The following is a 19,786-nucleotide window of genomic DNA, read 5'->3' as shown; positions in this document are numbered from 1 at the left end:
ATGTGAAGAATTCTTTGCCTTCTGCAGAGTAGGAGTTGGGCGTTGCACCCAAGTCTACCGCATGGTCTATGGTATTCGTTTCTCTTAGTCTCAAATTTGCCGAAAATAGCCAACAAAATCGATACAGTAGAACCTTACGGCAATTAAAACATAGTAACAAGTTCTATTCACACAGAATAAAGAAAAACTATTTGAGTGAGCTTCTTTTTCAGCGAATGCGAATTTCCGGGACTGTTATTTGTCTCCTTCCATAAAGTTTTGCACAGCCTCCTTGATCACTTTCCTAGCCGTAGAACGCCAGTTTGCCTGGAACTGCAACCAGCTAGTAACTGACTTTCATGTCTTCTTGAGGTTCCGCTTGACGATTGCCTAATATTTTTCTATTAGGCTTGTTGAGAAAATGCTTACCCTTGGACACCATTTGAACGTTTTTCCGTAATGCCAAGATGCCAAATCCGGCCAAAACAGAATGTATTTTTTGAGAAAAGGTAATAGACGTTTTTCCAGGCACACCTACACATAAATTTGTTGATTGCTGATCCCGGTAGCGATGTAAATGTCGCTCTTTAAACCACAGGAACAGATGGCCCGCTACATGAGATATTTTCTTGCGAATTTCAACAGCTTAATCTGTTTGAAAATCTCTGTCACCTTTCCATTCCTATTCAGAAAGCTGTTTGAAGTTCCAGCAGGCCTGTGCGCAGAAAATTATCGAGGAGAGGGTTTTGATTTTTTTACGTTTCTTTTAAAAGAAAGACCTTGAAGATTTTTTCCGAGGCCTGGAAGGCCAAGTTTTGTGTACCAATCGACTCAGTCCAGTTCAGTTATTGGATAAATTTCTGTTATCGAGAACAATTCTTCAACAGACATCGCTGTTTGCTGAATCGTGGTAGTGTCGGATTGGTTTCTAGTACTTTAGCAGGGACTGTGCACTTGCTCTTTTTATTTTGTGTTAATCGTTTATGTTTTTTTCCATTGCTGCTTTTTTGCTTGCTGTACAACCTTCGCGGTATATCTGAACTGATCAGGTCTGCTGCGAATATTGTCTTCTGTTGAGACATAAACCAGTCCGGAGGTGTCGACCACAATGATTTACACCTCTTTACAACCACTTTCGTAGGGGTTTTATCCTTTTTGGTCCTATTTGTTCCTATTTATCTGCTTGCTGTGACTGAGAATTTCTTGGGGGCGGTATTTCTTCCAATACCGTTGCCCATTTTTGCGAGCCATTTAGCTGTCAGCGGAGAGATCATCGCCGGTGATTTTTTTCCAGACTACAATATCCCGATTTTCTCCGACTTCTTGTGTTTCCTCCGTAGCTTCCGTTGCTAGTCCGCTGTCCAACCTTTTCGGTGTAACTGAGCTACGCACAACCAAGTATGGGACAAATCGCATCACGAACCGTTCATTCGCCATTCACAAGAAAAAATGATTCGGTTGTAATCTTTTCTGTTTGCTTAGAAAATGATACACGCGAGCCGAGTTTTCAGATACGCAGAATATAATAAATAGCTAGATAATCTACCGTTTATTAAATGGCTAATAACCAAAGGGTTTCGAGATTTGTAAAAATGCGCAGCTAGCATTTAAGTCGCAAAGAACACTTCCTTCAAGGGTTTCTCAAAACTGCCCGTAACGCGCGCTGTCAATAAAAATGCAGTCATAAAATCAATAGTATTGGGGTTTTCGATTGATTGACACCGGTGTAGTGGAGTGCACTGAAACTGCACCGTTTTTGCACTTTCTAGCAGAAGTGCAGAAAACTGGGTATGTTCCATTGACACTTCTGGTAGAAAGTGCAAAACCAGTGCAATCCACTACACCGGTGTCAATCAATCGAAAATCCCATATGTTTTATGCATACATCAAGAAACCTGTGTGAGCCTCGCGAAGCTATTCGACTAACATTCACGAGTGAGGATTTTTTTATATAATTCGTTTATTTGACACGGATCATAGCGGTAGCTTAACGGAGCCGTGGGTCTTTTATGTGTTTACAAATGTAAAAATAAAAATATAAACAAATATTATTATAATATTGGATCTCGTCCGCGCAACTTTTTATTGCGAGCGGAGACCTTCTTTCGCGGGGTTTGCTGGCAATCTGCATCTGGGGGGTCATTTAATTCTTTTTTGTTTTTCACGTCCAGGTCGAAGCCGGCTTGGTGTCCGCGATCAGATGTTTTTCCCTGTTTCTTGTACTTATTGTTGACCAGCGTAAATCCGTCACTGTTATTGTTATCCTTGCCAATGTTGCTTACAGTTGATTTTGCGGTACTGGATGCTTCTTTTGTGGTTGTCATTATGGTCTGTGCAACTGCTGCCACAAATTTGGCGACCGTTTGTGGTTCAGGCATTGGTGTTGAAAACTCTGTTTTGGGTTGGTTTGTCGTAGATGAGTCGGCAATCGGTTGAGATGCGTCTTCCTCTGCATCTTCCGCGCAAGGTTTTCCATGATGAGCTGTCTGATTACAATACTTGCACGTAGGAGTTTGCCCCCATGTGTAGTTTGCATAATTGTAGTTCCGTGAGTTTTGAGTTTTATTGTCAAGTAGGAGGGTATAGGCCTTTCAACCCGCATCCTCACTACAAAAACGCCGTTAGGAGTACCCGGGAAGAAGTTTCTCCAAGTATCAGGTGTAACGGATTCTACTTCTCCGTATTGCGACATGCATTTTGCAATTGGCTCAGGAGGGGTACGAGGTGATAGGTCATATAACCTTACATCTATATAATCATTCTCAATATATACGGGAATCTTAATTCCAACGTTGTCACTTTCAACCACGTGTTTAAAGTTGTTCTTCAAAACGAAACGCTCGGCTTGTGCTGACGTGTTGAATGATATTAACACTGCACTGCGAAGATGATGATACTGAAGGTACAACACTTCCGTAAGTCTAAGTTGCATTTTTACCTTCAGAAGGTATTCCACTTCACTAAAACTCGATCGTTTTAAACAAAATTTAAAGTCAACGACCGCAGCGTTAAGTCGTAGTAGAGCTTTTCCGTCAACTTTACTCATGATGACAAGAATATTCTATGTTCCCTTTGTTCTCGAAACAATGCACACTAGATCAAGAGGCCTGTTGTTCACTTGGCTCGATTGTACGTCTGACTGCGGCAGAAGTAGAAAGTAGACTGAGTGAAGATTTGACGCTGCTCGTAGAATTTCAAGCTTCATCGATTGTTCGCAGTTTGCCCATCAAGCGACCTCTGTTCAGCTCTTTCAGCCTTTTCACTTGGCGCATTATTCATGGTTAATTAATGAGCATAAACTTTATGCTACTTTGTGATCCACAGCAACAGTCGCACGACTATTTCCCCATGCCAACTCACAGTTGTCGTAACGTGAACCGATCCAGAGAAGCCGTCCAACTTGACTTACATCCTATCTCAAACACTTTCGCAAAGCTCCTTCCTTGGGTTCTTCAACGACTTGTTTCTAGAGTGACCGCACTGAAATGACACTTTATTTGTCAAAACGGCTCGCAATATAATTTTTTTCCTGAACTGGAAGTTAATAAATTTTCAAACGTAATTACAAACCCTCATGTGATGGGTTTAAACCCCCAAAACTTTCCCCTTGAAAAAAGTTTTATGTTTTCAATTAAAGACATAAAGTAACGATGTGTCCTTGAATGATTAATTGAAAAATTATTTTCTTCTTTTTGGAAACGGGGACAGGTTTTCGCAAAAAAAACACAATTTTCACCTGAAAAATATCTCAAAAAAATCATAACATTAATATGAACATTTTGACGAAAACATGGAATCGTTCAAGGACACGTAGTTAAATTGTTTGTACAAGTGTTTAAAAAACAGTTTTGAGATCGGTTGAAAACTTTTTCCTCAATCGTAGTCACCGCAAAGACGTTTTTGGGAAAACATGATTTCGAGATAATCGCGTTAAAAATTTCAACTATAAGCTTCCGTAAGGGAGCAAGATGAAAAACGCTATAACTTTGCGTCTACTTTTGCGATCTATATAGAAATTTGAGATAACATTCTTAGGAACCTAAAAATTCGATTTGTTTTGCCGACGTCAACATATGTAACCTCTTAACGTAGTTCACATGACAAGTTCGATAGATGTGCCGGATTGAAGCTGGTAATACATCGTAACAGCCACCCTGTATAACCAAAACCTGGAGAAAAGAATCGTGCTAAACTGCCGCAATATCTGTCGATCAGACAGTAACACATACTGACTCAAAAACGATTGCACCCAGTACCTTCAAACCAACAACAAGCACCACCAACAAAGAAGCGAACGCTGAAGAAAATGAATACACAGTTTATTTGGCCACATTAAACAATTTCGTCAACTTGGCGTACGAGTGTAAATAATAATAAATCGATTTCGTGAAAGTAGTTTTTATCCGCACCATGATTGGTCCGTACTATACGATTACAAGCGGGCCAAGTAAACTAATTTTGTTCGATGGTGAAAGTATATTCTAGTTCGCTTTGGTAATGTCGCTGACATTACCCACCCATTTTTTCGATCGTAAAACCCTTTAGCTCAGAAACAAAAGTTCCACATTTATACTAGAAGTTACACATGTTCCTTTTACAAAAATCATATTTTCTGGAAATCGGAGATTTCGCAAAATTTTCGAGGATCACAGAAATTTGGAATGAAATCAATTGTTTTAATTTGATGCTTTTTGAGTTTGACGGTATGCCTTCATTATCGACTTTATTAGGGCAGTGATAACTAATATGTGTTTAATTTGTGAGTCATTTGAAATGGAATTGCTGTGACTCCCTTGATTAAAGTTACTATAATAATCGAAGCCACCCGGTACGGTTTTACGAGGCAATAATATCAAATCCAATACTCAAGATATTGTATATGAACTGAAAAATAGCTGAATGAAACCATTAAGTTCGCGGAATATTTTTTTTCTTTATGTTGTGTTCTGAAACCCCTAAATATAAACCAATAATGTCCAATAAGACAATTAGCAAAACCAAATACTATTAGGTAGAAAGAACTGAAATTACTTAGCATGCTCATTTTCCCCCAGTTCCTCCAATAGGTTTTTTGGTTCGCTTCTATCTTTTAAAAATCAACGAACACTGGTGAATACAAAACGATATATTTGTCGTAGAAAGAACCAACGCGTATATAGTGGAGAAGCTTAAACTAATCGATCTGATAAGCCGATTCGTTTTGCCTGCGTCCCATAAGTAATACGATCGCTTATATAGTCACCCCAAAAGTAGCACATATGCGTTGAATGTGTCGAAATATCTTAATTGGGAGAGCAAATTAAACAAAACTTACAATGTGACATCACCTCCAACCGGGAACTTGCCATTCGTCGAGCTGAGAACCATTTTAAGCCGCAACCAACGTTCATGACCATACTTGAAGGTTGTAGTAGCAAAAAAAGACAAATATTATAATTTAATTTGCTTGCTGGTGGAAGTTTGACTTTGGGCTGCCTGGCATATCGTGCACACAGAGTCTCGGTAAATAAACATACTTCCCACCTGTTACACAAAGCAAAAAGAACAAAATCTCTCGCTTTCGCAATGGTAAACATGAACAAGGTACGGGGATGTTTGTAAAACATAATACTCCGACAGCTCACATACTATTGGCAACGCATTGTATATCGAGGGAGGATCGGTGTCAGGTGACTGGTGATAAAAAAGATGAAAGGCTTTCCTAAGGAATGTTACTCGCTGGTTCACGGCTGAAGGATACCGTGCCGTGCCCTGGATTTCCTGGCGCTCCAACATATTCGTTGTCATGACCAAACGGTTTCATTCATTGTTTAAGAAATATCACGACAGTTGAATGAAAAAAGTATTTCTAGCTATCAATAACAACGTTGAGTGGTTGATTTGTTATTCATCTCATTGATAAGGGTGCACTTCTGTTTTATCGATTATCAATAATCTTAGGTTCGTTCATAGGAGGCACTAGTAATGGAATTGGCGTGAACAATGTGAGTTAGAGCGAAGCGAAAATTCAGATCTAGCGTCACTTACTTCAATTTATCTTTCGAGCGTAGGATAGAGTCATAATCTGTTCATTTAGTATAGTATAGTGCTTATTGAACAAATATCGCTGATGAATAAAACAAATATCAGTGGACCTTAGTAGCTTCCTCGGGGAACACCTTAATTAATTTCTAGGCAGATTAAGCAATGAGCATTAGACCGGCAACAATTTTGACTTTTTTTTGGAACACTGCTAATTCAAATGGTAATTGGATGCACAGATCATATGCTAAATATGTGCTTTTTCCAATAGTTCTAGTTTACCCACAAGAGGTTTCAAGTTTCTATAGTAATATATATGGAAACTCGAAAAAAAAACCTAAAATCCAATAAAAAATTCCACGGTAACTCTGCATACCTCAAAATTTATGGTCGCGTAGCTTATTTTATAACGGACAGCTTTGTTGAAAACTGCATATTGATTGGAGGTTCCCTGATAATGTTATTCAACTTTGAAGACCAACCGATTTTTTTGAAAATTCCTATTCTGAGCATGTGCGAGAAATAGAGGCAACACATCACTTTATTTGACAATATCTTTGTATTGCAAAATCGCATCAATTTGCAGTCTTCAGCAATGCTGATCCTTATACCTTAAGCTATATATCTGCAGATTTTGGGAAGCACAAAATGGCACTGGCAGTTTGTACTGAATTTATTGTTTCTATTACCTACTTTTCATATATTTTCACATACAAACTTTAAAACTCTTGTACCGAAAAAAAAGACAAAATTGTTGCCGGTCTAATGAGCATGTTTTAATTATTCCAACGAAACGTAGACGGATCGTTTTGAAAACCATAACACTAGTTTACAGAATTTCTGAACTCAGTAAGCAGTAATGTAAAATCGTGTGCTGAATTCAAAAATGAAGTGCAAAACATTTACAGTAGGACAGTTTTTAAGTTAGATTAAAAAAAATGAATTTCAACTTTAAAATAAAAAGTACGTTTAGTAAAATTACATTAAAGGTGAATGAATGTACTTTTGGTCGTCTGACCATTTTGATTTGGTGTGACTAGTGGTTCTGACGTTAGTTACGAGTTTGTTGGCATTTTTCTTAATTTTTCCTCATTTTTAAAGAAATATGAATGTTTTTTTAAGATTTTGGGCAAGATAAAGCAATTCCAAAAATCTTATTTTTAGTGGAATTCAAAGCCTGCTAAAAACCAATGAAAATCAGCCCTCATTAGTTTAAATCCGATGAAAATTGTGAATGTTATTCATTTCAAGGTGGTTTCGTTCACATGTAAAGACTTATGGCGAAAGATAAACTTATAATAGCAGAGCCCGGGCCTAGTTCGCGGAAGGCGTAAGTTTGCAGAGTTCCTTTATATTCGCTTGTATTAGGGACATGGTGCTGTCTCTCATATTTTACCTCAAATTATGTAAAATGTTTTGATATGTTGCATTTCATTTTATTTTGTAGAATTCATGGCACGGTGTGTTTGGTAGAAAAACTTTATGCAAAAAAATTCAGCATTTCTAAAACTTCAAGATATGAAAGAATGGACTATCCCCTTTCATTTGCAACCAATTTCAAAACAATCCGTCGGGGGGTCTAGAGCAATTTTTTGTTGAAGTTTTTTTTCGTGAAAACCTAAGTTTTAAGTTGAGACTAGTTCACATATGTGCCCCTAGATGGTGCTTTAGACATTCGAACAACAACAACGCTAAAAGTAAGAATCTGATAGATAATTTAATTGTCTACAACTTTGTTAACAACTGGAAATCGATCTGAAATTATCCAGAAAAGTTGTTTAAGATTTTGACGAAGTTATGTCTAATTTAGTTTCGCAGGAGTGTTAGGAGCCTAGTGTTTGTAAGTTAAATTCCACGCACATATTTTATTATCCAATAGTTGGGTTTAGTTGAACAGTGCATTCAGAGGAATTTGAGTGCTTCGAATTTTAGTTGAAAAGTATAATTCCAAATTCCACCTTATGTAGGGCACCATTGATGTCCTTAAAAAAAGAGATAGGCAAGTGTGAACCAAACTTGTACGATATTAATGCTCTTTTTCAAGATGTTGGGTGATTTTGCATGCTGAAATAGCTTTTCCAATAACATATCTTTGACTTCTTTTTCGTTTCTTCGCTTGAACTCGGGGATAACTAATGCATTCTTGAATGAATCTGCTCCCTAATGTTCCCCTTTTTTGTAAATCAAATTTGACTTCAATTCTAATATTTCAAGTTCAATAAACTCCATAAACAGACATTTCGTGGAATTGTAATATTTGACGGGATTCATTGCAACTTCTTTGTCGACAATTCTAATTGATCTACTCAAAATTAGGGTGTTTGGAAGAAACAAAAAACTGTTTCTGCTTTTAGTTCACGTATGCAAACTTTCCCGATAAATTCGAGGGAACTTCCATTCATCAGAGAGTACCTACTGCTTAGCTGTAAAGCTTTACTCACTTTACTTCACGTAAGGTGTAGTTCTTGAAAGGAACACATGTCGCATACTTTAGGTTATGGTCGTTTAAGCCAACTATTGTAAGTTCCTTCAAGAAAAAAAATGTTGGGACTAACCGTTTCTAGATGAACGCAAACATCAACAGTATACGAAATCTATTTTCTTTTGTTTTTTGAAAACTGTTCAAATTTGTGGTTAACATGTAACGATTAATTCGAAATTTCCTATTAAAGTATATTGGATTGGATTGGATTTTCGGCCATGTCCTATAGATTATGCGAGAAATCGTCACTAAATTGACTTTTCTTGATGAACAAAGATGGTTCGATGCGAAGTTTTCTTTGTCGTTTGCTGTTGTGATCCATGCTGGACGAGTAACGATTTCAGAATCATTTCTCAAAGTGAATTATAACAGTTGATTTTAACGTCTTTATCCTAGATTATGCGAAATGTATTCCTTTTGAAAACAAAATAAGAAAAAACTTGTAGCTATACTCTCAGATGCATGAAAATCTTCAAATATGCCCAAAAAATAATCTTGAACGCAAAACTCAAAGATTTTTGTTCACTGTCACTTATGTTACTATTATTATTATAAATTTGAAAAAGATTTCTTAGGGTTCTTAATGATGTCAAAAGATTCTTCGGGTTTGTTCAAATCGAACGATTGAAGTTCATGACAAATGAATTTTTACTGTGAATCTGAGACCTTGTCAAAATCTTGAACACCATTTCAGGATGATTCCAGATCGATTTCCAGTTGTTAACAAAGTTATAGACAATTAAATTATCTATCAGTTTCTCACTTTTAATGTTGTTGAAATGTCTAAAGCACCATCTAGGGGCAGAAATGTGAACTAGTTTCAACTTAAAACTTGGGTTTTCACGAAAAAATCTTCAAATAACGACCGATTATTTTGAAACAGGTTGCAAATGAAATGGAGTCCATTCTTTTATATCCGGAAGTTTCAGAGATGCTGAATTTTTTTGCATTAAGTTGTTGAATAAAGACACCGTGATGGGTAATAATTTTTGGAACGTAAAAAAGGGAAGTTCCTTAATTTTGTGGAGTTTCTGTTGTTTACGATGAGTTTAAATCAATTACGTGAATGATTTTATTTTTCAATAGTCTACAATCTACCTTGTGGTTCAAAGAACTTTCGGTGAGCGTCCACACGAATTGTCCCGGGGCACGCAACACAACTGCGTAGTGAAAAAAACTATAGCTACTTTTTCAAAAGCACCATCCCGTCCGGTTAATTGTTTTTCCACAAACTATTTTGCATAATTTGAATCCTGATAATCTAATAAATCGACTGATTTTATTCTTTTAGAGTTTAATGAATGCTTTATAAGAAATAATCGGCGGCAAAGTTGCACACAATTTTTCCTACGCATACTACCGAGCGTTCAATTCTTCAATCAAAGAGATAAAAAATTAAAATCCCGCCAACGCCTCAGGTTCCCCTACTCCTTCGAATCAAATAGGTTAAATTTATTTATTGAAAATCGGGTTCGGGTCGGGTACGGTTTTTAATTTTTTTAATGCGAGTGTGGGTCGGATTCGGGTCGGGTTTGGGTTCGAATTCTTTTTCATGCCGGGTACGTGTCGGGTTTTGTATTTTTATAAAATCCGGGGACGGATAAATAATGTTCGGGTCGGGTCCGGGTGCGAAAAATCCCATACCCGCTCATCTCTTGTTCGCATATCGTCGCTGTTGTGCTATTTTATGACAAGTGCAATTTTGGTGTTAGATATGCCACATTCCTTGTTTAAAAAATCTCTATAAAGTGGCGTTTTCAGAATTTTGAAATTCTGTTTGGTTTCTGAGATATAGCGAGAAACGTGATAAGTAATTATGGGGTTTTTGCTTCAAATCACTGTATCTTGGGATTAGCTCAAGTTGTGTTGAAGTTTTAGATGATTTGATATGTAAAAATGCTCGAGGAACACAATGGTATAGTAATTTTTGAAAGACAAATATGCATGCATTACTATTTTTTCTAGATTCCTCGACCAAATGTTTTAAAAATGCATCTAACCGATTGTTTCTAGACCAAATTTAGCCGAAAATATGAATAAAAGTTAATAATTGATGCTTTATTTGTATAGAAAATTTTCCATGCGCAACTATGACACGTCATACAAATTTTGTCACCCCTATGACAGGAGAGAGTGCGACTTTTGTTTACATTTTTAGTTATTGTCGCGCTTATAATAAAGTCTCACATTGCGTGCGTCCGAAAGGCGCATAGAATATAGCCGCAGTTGCTCCGCAAGCCGATTTCAGTGGAGTCACTAACCAATGAGACAGTCGAACATAAGTGAACTATAGGAGTGAGAAGCAATCTTTATTAAAAATAAATGTAGAGTGTATTCTCTTGCTTTGTTTGTTTATTTTTCTGCCTCCTGTGCTTTTCGAAAGCTCCAAGGAAAAAGCTTCCTATGAATTTGTATAGGCGGCTTTCACGCGCCTATCTGAGTTGAGCTTTCATATCGCATATCGAGCGATTATCCTGCAACGCACAATAAAACTCTCAATATTGTCAACCGATCTTCGTAATATTTGAGAGAATAATACAGAAAAGATGAAAGAATAAGTTGCCTTTTCTGAATTGTTTCTACCATTTATAAGATTCAAGATATGCAATCTCAAACTTTAAAAATAGTTTTTCTTAAAATGTGGTAAATGGCGCTTGTCATAGAGCTCATCAGTAATCGCGTTCCGGTTCGGTTGACTTTTCAAACCTGTTCTTTCTCAGCGCAGTAAACAGTATCCGTGTTATTTTTTTTAGGTTCGGTAGTGTTTTTATCACTAATAGGAGTTCTAGCTTAGCAAGTGTTTTGTGCTCAGCGGAACGCTTTGTGGTGCGTTCTAACGCGTAGTGCAGTGAAAAAAGTGTGTCTTTTTACTGTGAGGGTTTGTTACCGTTTCGAATCGTACACCCTATGAAGCCCTTATAGGAGAAGCAAAAATCATGAAAACAGTCATACTAGCGTTCATGGTGATTTTCATGTATATACGTGTTAGGTTGGGCATGCGTTTATGAGTTAATTATTATTGATATCATCTATAATATTATATTGTTGTTAATTGTAAAATCGATTATAGTCTAATAGGTTAAAAATTGTCAGAGAACTAGAAATAATTAAAATTAGGGATAAAATAAACTAAAATTAAAAACTCCGTAGGAATATGTATAACGAGCAGTTCAAATAATTGTACTAAAACAGACATTATACACACCACAAATGCACTACGCGAAAATTGCTGCACTATGCACCTGAAAACGTTCTATAGAACATCCGTGGGGAGAAGCTGGGTAAAGTATTGAAGCCAAGGTTTTATCATCTAGACAACCAACGTGAACGGTCGCTAAAAATCGATATTAGCAAGTTTGATTTTAAAAGTGAAAATTAAATAACCGGTAGTTCAAGCCGAAGTATATTGGACGTGCTTCAACCATAGCAGTCAGGTAAATTAAGATAAAAATATAACTGCAACAAGCGAGAAATATTGTGACCTAACCCCAAGCTTCTCCAAAACCACGCTAGGACCCATTAAATTTCCGACTGATTCCGGACTACGGAAAACAAAGCGTCGGGCTTTGACCGACTAATTAAACATAACCGCACCCGCGGACGCTCTCCAGCTTTCGAGGTCGTACGCATTCAAGTTCGGAGCTGCGACGGGCTAGAGCCCTTTCCAAGCTACGCCTTTGGAGTAAACCCGCGGCAACACAATATCTCCCAGAAGGACCAAGAGTCGATCCCTACTCGCTAATTGGTTCACCGTATAACCGCACTCGCGGCCCTTTTCTCGCTTTCGGAGTCGTATGCAGTCAAGGGCGGGAGACCCTCCGAAGTTATCAACGCAAAAGCAGTCACCTACAGCAGCAACGAGCAGTACAGCGCACATTCAGCCAATACCCACCAGTAGCAGCAGCAGCAGGTCGGCCGACCACATGTAAACGAGTGCATCCCGATACACACACCCACACATACACACCAATTGTGAGTAATACATAAGATTAAAGTGAGGAATAGCCTTTCAATTACTACTATCCGAACTCTTGATCCCAAAGTAGACCGCGGAGCCGACCCTGAAAGCCTTCGTGCTTTCACGATCGAGCTAGCCAGAGAAGAGACCGTGAGAGTCCACCCCAGACGGTCCCCGTGGCTTGACCAGGGACTAGGTGCTTTTCAAAGGCTGGCCATATGCCAGCCAGTAACAGGTTAAATCTTGTTTTTGAGCCGAAAAAGGGAGAATCGGCAGCTCAAATATTAAATTGCAAATCCATATAAATGCAGAGTAAAAGTGTTGTGTTGGAAATCAGGTAAACCCCGCTTTTAACAAAACGTAACTAATTTTTAAAATCTAACCTACTTAGCAGTGTGAAACAACTTTTCTTTTAAGAAAATTATGTGGTTCCATGTAATTATTCTTTTTGTGGCCCAGACATGAAGGTAAGCTTTAAAATTAATCATCGGTCCAGGGAACTGAATTCCGCAATATGCGATATCGGAGTTAAATATGTCCACATTACTTTCAATATGATTCGTAGATCATATTGTTGATGTAATTTGATAAGCCACACGTCGAGAATGATAAAAAGAATCTGTAATTCGAAGAACCTAACTCCGGGGTTTCGTGAAGCAACTGTATCTGATTGTTATTAAGTATGATTGCATTTCACATGCTGTTTTTGTTGCAGCATTCCATGGAACTTAAACATTGTAATTCAGCCCATAGAATCAGATTTCGCCGTCCCGAAACCATCCATCAATGGCCACACCAATATTATTAATTCTAGTTTTTTTTGTTTCCAGTTAGAACTTACTGACCATGTATTATTTATTGAGATAAATGGTTGCTTTTGGTAAACTACGATCATACGCAAATTAAATTGGATAAAAACCTCTCGAAACCTTCAATTAAGTAGCCAATTGCTAACATACTCAATAGAAGCCCAATTAGTAGGTTTTAAGATTGTGTATAACATATTCAATTCTTAAAATATGGAATACATGCGTTATTGAAGAGAAATTTGGACCAGAAAAATAATTTTTAAAATATGTACGTTATATCGAGGAAAAATGTACGTTATATCGAGTGAAGCTATATCGAGGGTACGTTATATCGAGGGTACGTTATATCGAAGTTTAGTTTATAAGTTTATGTTTAGTATCACAGAAGCCATTTTGCACGCGCGACTTGTTCGATCTTGTTCATGCATACAGCAATTGCTGCTACCGCTTAGCGGAGAAGGTAGGTAAGCGATGGAGCGAAGAAAAAATAGTGAAAAATGGTAGTTCATTTGGTGGTCGTGTGTTGTCGAATATGGGTTCAAATCGAAGTAAGCATCGATTTGTGCGTTGCTTGGTGTAACCAGGGTTGCGGTGTTTTCGGCTGCCGGTTATGTACCGAGCCAGTTTCGTGTTTGAAGGCGAATGTTTATTTGCAATTGCTGGTGAACAAAATTTCCAACAGATAAGTAAGAGTTAATAGGTATCTACAAGAAATAAAAGTAACAGTGATTTAAGTTTTTAAAAGCAGAGTATGTGATAGTGCTTGTGTTTATGTGCTGTTGTTATAAAATGAAATGCGTAGAGAAATGCATTTTTTATCCTCACTGGTTTGCTAGCTGCTACTACAGGTAATTAGTAAAGAACAGCAAGTCTAACCCCATACAAATTCTATATAAAATTTTGATTGTTTTATATATTTCGTTGCATCATTGAAAACACCACGTAAAAATTTTACTGCTGAAATGTTTAGTAGGAGGCACTGATATCATTCGAATCTAGTAAGGGTTTATCTCATATAGAGGTAGGAAGATGCGAAGGGGTTTGGGTTATTGTCTATTAGGAGGTTGAAACCACTTTAACCTTGCTACGGACAAACCCAGTCTAGAGGTCGTGTGGCATTCGGAGGCAGAAGACAAGAACAAATTCACTGGGATCCCATGTAAATGCTTATTTTGGGCCGCTTAAAATTATTGCATGTTCTCGTGAAAATTGTAGCTTCAGTTTGTTTACCACTCATATTTTTTGTCGCTTTTCCTTTTGCTAGTTTGTCTTCCCAAAAAATAATATTTGAATTAGGTATATTTTTAGACATTTTCTCGGCACTCGACGTTGAAAACATCTATGTAGCAGTTCTGTCAAATCTCAAATGGAATAGATCCCCCACTTCTCCTCCATGTTGCATCGCTGTCACCGCTATTGTACCCAGGGATGATCGTGAGGAAAAGACGAATAGGTACGACAATTCTTAACACCAACTACCACGGTGTGATTTCATACAGTAACTAATAGAAATGGGTCGAACATTTTAACTTCAGGAATATTTGTATTTTTACATTCTAAGCTCAATAAGTCTTAAATAGTATTGTAGTGTCTAAAAGACGAAATTCTACTAATAACATAATTGTCAGACGCAGACTATTTTTAGATGCGTACATTAAATTTATATTTCATGTTACAGTTTGTGAAGCTTGCTTCCTTTGTGATGCAGTACGAAATTAAAAGGATAAAAAAAACTTTCCGGGACACTTATAATTAGGCCTTTCTGTTGAAAGTACTCATAACTCCGAAACCCTTTCTTCAGTCGGTAAGTTTTGCAAGAATTAAACAAACGCAATAACCTCATTTCACTGAACTAATTGTTATTTCAAAGAAATTCTCGCACTTTTTTGTTGATGTTAGCTGCTTTCACCTATTCTTCATCCATTCAAAGCCGATGTTAAATGCTCTCTTTATCTTTAGTTTGCGCTTCATTGGCGCCCAAGATTTGTCTATTAAATGGAACTGGTAACAATTTAGCGGACTCAGCTCTTTTGGGTTGAACTAACTCGTTGTACCATTGTACGCCTAGAGGCACTTCCTTTTAAATGATTCCGAGTGCATGGTCTTATCAATCACAAACAGCTGTGTTTTTTGCCACAAAAATAGATCTCTTGCCAAATCCTATTTTTCTCTTACTCAAAAAACAAACTCGCATCTTCTAGGAGCATTACGTTGAGTATGAACCTTGTAGAAATTGAGCCCAGGGATTTGCTTAAAATGTCATATATCGTCGCTGTTGTGCTATCTTATGACAAACGCCATTTCGGGGTAAACTGATTTAGATATGCTACATTACTTGTCTAAAAAAACTCTACAAAGTGGCGTTTTCAGTATTTTGAAATTATATGTGGTTGCTTAGATATAGCGAGAAACATGATGAGAAATTGTAAGTTTTTTGCTTCAAATCACTGTATCTAGGAATTTGCTCAAGTTATATTGAAGTTTTAGATGTTTTTATGTGTAAAAATATTTGAGGAACACAATGGCATAAAAATTTTCAATAGAAACATACAAGAGTTGTGTGAAAAACACAATTTATGTTTTAAACTGAAAATATAGCATATTTGGCAACACTGTAACCAAAAATAACTATTTTTTCCAGATTCCCTGACTCATTTCCTTTAAAATGCATCCCACCGATTGTTTATAGACCAAATGAACCGAAAGATATGAATAAAAGTAAAAAATTGATGATTTTTTCCTATGGAAAAATTTCCATGCACGATTATAACACGTCATACAAATTTTGTCATCAATACACGCCTATGACATGTGTGAGTGCAACTTTTGTTTACATTCATAGTAAAAACTCGCAACATAGTCAACCGATCTTTGTAATATTTGAGAGATTAGTACAGAATAGATAGAAGCATCAATTGTTTTTTTTGATTGTTTATACCATTTATAAGTTTCAAGATATTCAATTTCAAACTTTAAAAATCGTTTTTCTCGAAATGTGCTAAATGGCGCTTGTCATAAGATAGCACAACAGCGACGATATCTCATCGTCAATCAAATCACACCGAGTTTTATCAGCACGTGGTCGTACAGCCTACGGACCCGTTCTGAACGCTATTTGTTATGCGAGGCTCGGTTGTTTACTTGCTCGGTAGCTTGTTGTACAGTACAGCATTCAGTTTTTTGTCAAATCATAAACTGAGGTACTGCGATCAGCCTTGATTTCCGAATGACCTTTGACCGCGGTCGACAGAAAACCTTTCCACTACGACACTCGGATTGCACTTGGCGGCAAGTTGTGAGAATTTGTTCGTACTTTTAAATCACTCGACTCGGGATTGTTTCAAGAGCGAGTAAAGGTGCTTTAACCTAGGCTTATTAGCCAGGGCAAGGAGTAAATCCCTCTGCCCCATCCCCAAGGACCAAAGGAGTGACATTAAACTTCTTAGCCAAGTCACTCCCAACGATATATCCCAATCCCCTATAAACTGAAACGGTCGGTACGGTTGTCCTCGTTTCTTCCTCATTCAAGATTCAAAACGATTCGTTAGTTAAATTATTCATTAAATGAATAAATTAATTGCCGTATAGTTTTGAAACACCTTTTAACCCAACTCTGCACAGTAGGCCTGGCCGTTTTAATATTTGCGACATATTACACATAATATGTTTCAAATATTAATGTTGACAAAAAACACTAAAGAATAACTGCGGTGTTTTCCAGGATGCTTTTCAATACTGGCTGTGTAAGGGTTAGAATAGAATAGAATAGAATAGAATAGAACTCGACACGGGATTGTTTCGAGCACCCGGGTTGACGTTGATGCATTTTTCAGTAACTGTGCATTATTTTTCTTGTCTCCTTCTGCATTAGGAATATCTCGGAACTATGTTACGAACTACTGTAAAATAAATAGACCGAGCGGTACTGCTTAGAAACAACAAAATACTTTAAAAAGTTTTCATATTCGACTACTGCTATCGCCAAATTGAGGTTTCCCATTTCTAAATGTTCTAAACTTTTAGAGCAATTTTACAAACAACGGCACACATCGAATGCACCAACGATCCATTGTCCTAGGTGACTTCCTTGAGTGAAACCTAAAAAAAATTCATCTAAGATTGAGCTAACCCTGTATCGTAAAATATAGGGTTTCAACTAACCTGCCAAAGACTGAGAAACACAGCATGTTGTCGAAGACTACACATTAGGAAGACTGATATCTCTTTCCTTTCCCTATACAAACCAGAAGCGACAGGGGTTGCATCGTTTCTGTTGGAGGAAGGTAGGAAGCTCAATGTAAAAGTGTAGATGTGTGTGCATCACTATGGGAAGTACTACCTTTACCTGCAAGTGGCGTGGCTGTTACTGTCTCCAGATTCTGGACAGAATTACCAGTCTTCTTGATATGCAGTCTTCGATGTTATCGTATATCAACAGGCTGACCTTCAGTGTCAACATCTACTTGGACTTGTGCTAGCTTTTCTCTTAATTCTTCTTTGGTGTTTTCTGAAAATAGCGACTCTAACAGGGAAGCTGTGATGGTCTCTATGGTAGAGCTGGAATATTCCTAATCTCTTAATCTGCATTTCATGAAACGAGGAATTTACCTTAATCAGTGAAAGGTAAAGGATGTCTATTCAAAGGTGGCCTCGTCCTAGTAGACCATCCGAAAGTCTACTAACTGACGGCATTTGTTTGGGCAAATGGTAGCTGGTATTCACGTATCTACTCAGTTTGACAGCAAATACTTCCTGATGTAGTAGAACTAATAGACCTGCTATAGCGAAATCATTCAGATCACTATACGTCTTCAGCGTCAGATTGGATTTGACTAACTGTAACAAATTGTAAAGTGAATACGTATTTGTGACGGCGCCGGTGGTTGAGTGGTAAGCGGGACCACCACTCATTCCAGTTGGCCTGGGTTCAATCCCAGTCGAGGTCGTTGAAATTTTGCTGAGGTGAAAAAATTTGTGGTCGCGTCTTCCTTCGGAAGGGGAGTAAAGATGTTGGTCCCCGGTCCATGAGTTGATGGATTGATATCTAGTCCAGATAGTGGAGCCACCTCTCTGGCGTCGATCATGAACTTCTATACTTACTAACAAATATCCTCTTTCCGTGATACTTGTGGAGTGTGCAGTAGTATATACGGCCTCTAGCAAAAGCAAATATCGGTCTAATTCCAGGATTACCAGGAGTTGCACATTGAAAGATGTTTCGCTACCCCATGCATAATTATCTACTGATTCCCTGTGCAACTTCAGCTGGTACAGATTGGTAACGGAGTAGCAGCCAGGGGTGGTCGCACAAGCTCAAGCTCAAATGTGGTAAAGAGCGCTTGTCATAAGCTAACACAACAGTAACGATATGCCATCATTTAACTTAGACTAAACAATGCGTATTACCCTCGCATATTAGAAGCCACGATCCTTAGATGATTGATTCAACATAAAACAAATAAAGCTAACAGATCAGCAGATTCATGCAATTTCAACAACAAACTGTTTGCTTAAATTTGCTCACTGCAAAAGCCGTATATAGCTGTTGGAACTACCACATACAGTAACTACAAGACCTAATTATAGCAAACATTATTTGTTTGGTCCAATAATACGCTGTAACGCGTAATCCAAAACAAGCAACATTTCACATGTCCATCTATCGAATATTCCTCGAATGGACAGAAGCTACACACAAACTATTCATTCATCGCTTGCAACGTTACCGACCGCCGCGCGCATTCAATTAATCCTCAATTAGGCCAATAATTAAGTCAAATTGCTCGACAGCTCGCGAGCCAAGACAGCACAAAACGACGAACGACGGAAGCAAGAGCACGCGACCGAACCGTGGTCACCTAGGCACTGGCAGATTTCACGGACTCCTCCTACACCGTACGAGTTCGAGGAACTACACTGACTGACTAGCGAACGACTACAGCGACCTGCGACCACTTAGCAGCTCATTTGGTGGGCTGTGTTTTCATTGGGGCAAATGGTTGCAACCGATCGGCACGAGGGGTCCACCGTGAGGGTTTGGGTTAATCCAATATGTATTGTCAAGATTTTTATACAAAAGCTTATTTCAATTTGATTTGATTTTGCAATTTGTTAAATGAAAAATCACAGTGACGAAAGCCAGTTCAATGCTATTGAATTTAGTTCTATTTGGTTTAACCCCAACAAAGTGTAAATATATACGCGAAAAGACAGTCAGAAGTGAAAGAATTGTTGACAAATAATAATGTCCACACTTCGCTGGAATCAAGTTAGTGGTACTTATGTAAATTGACTAATCATTCTCTTTGGTTGTGGAAGTTCATAACAAAGCGAATATGCGTTTTGTTTGCGACAGTCAACTCTCCTAGCAGTGAGCTTATAAAGCTTACCCTGAATGAATAGGAACAGATTTAATTGGTATTGATAAGAAAGGTACGAATCACAATAAGTATCGCAAAATAGACAACTGGATAGTATGCGAAAAACTGGACAGATAGCAGTAATGCAACTGACCGCGGTCCGCGGTTTGCTTCGATT

The 19,786-nt window shown here is 37.8% G+C and overlaps 1 protein-coding gene and 1 long non-coding RNA gene across 8 annotated transcripts in view; both read right to left on the bottom strand.

The window, feature by feature from the left end:
* Positions 1-19,786, bottom strand: part of LOC131692912 (choline transporter-like 2) — a 99,232-nt gene that overhangs the window by 21,177 nt on the left and 58,269 nt on the right. Inside the window, exon 1 of one of the 5 annotated variants that reach the window (XM_058980308.1) lies at positions 18,980-19,183. The exons of the other annotated variants lie outside the window; for them this stretch is intronic. The gene's annotated coding sequence lies outside the window, so the exon portion shown is untranslated. Of the gene's footprint in view, positions 1-18,979; positions 19,184-19,786 lie in introns of those variants that run through there. 5 annotated transcript variants of the gene reach the window in all.
* On the bottom strand, positions 9,762-18,982 carry LOC131692913 (uncharacterized). 3 transcript variants are annotated; one of them, XR_009306103.1, is made up of 5 exons: positions 18,656-18,982; positions 17,858-18,598; positions 17,589-17,806; positions 17,411-17,519; positions 9,762-17,347 (listed from the first exon to the last, which is right to left on the bottom strand). It is a non-coding gene; the product is annotated as an uncharacterized LOC131692913 (long non-coding RNA). The 3 variants fall into 3 exon arrangements; XR_009306104.1 differs by having other exon boundaries at positions 17,595-17,806; XR_009306105.1 differs by having other exon boundaries at positions 17,589-17,756.

The sequence above is a fragment of the Topomyia yanbarensis genome, chromosome 3, assembly GCF_030247195.1.
Source record: "Topomyia yanbarensis strain Yona2022 chromosome 3, ASM3024719v1, whole genome shotgun sequence".
NCBI lineage: Eukaryota > Metazoa > Arthropoda > Insecta > Diptera > Culicidae > Topomyia > Topomyia yanbarensis.
The sequence above is the reverse complement of the archived record's forward strand: the minus strand, read 5'-3'. Positions and strand labels throughout refer to the sequence as shown.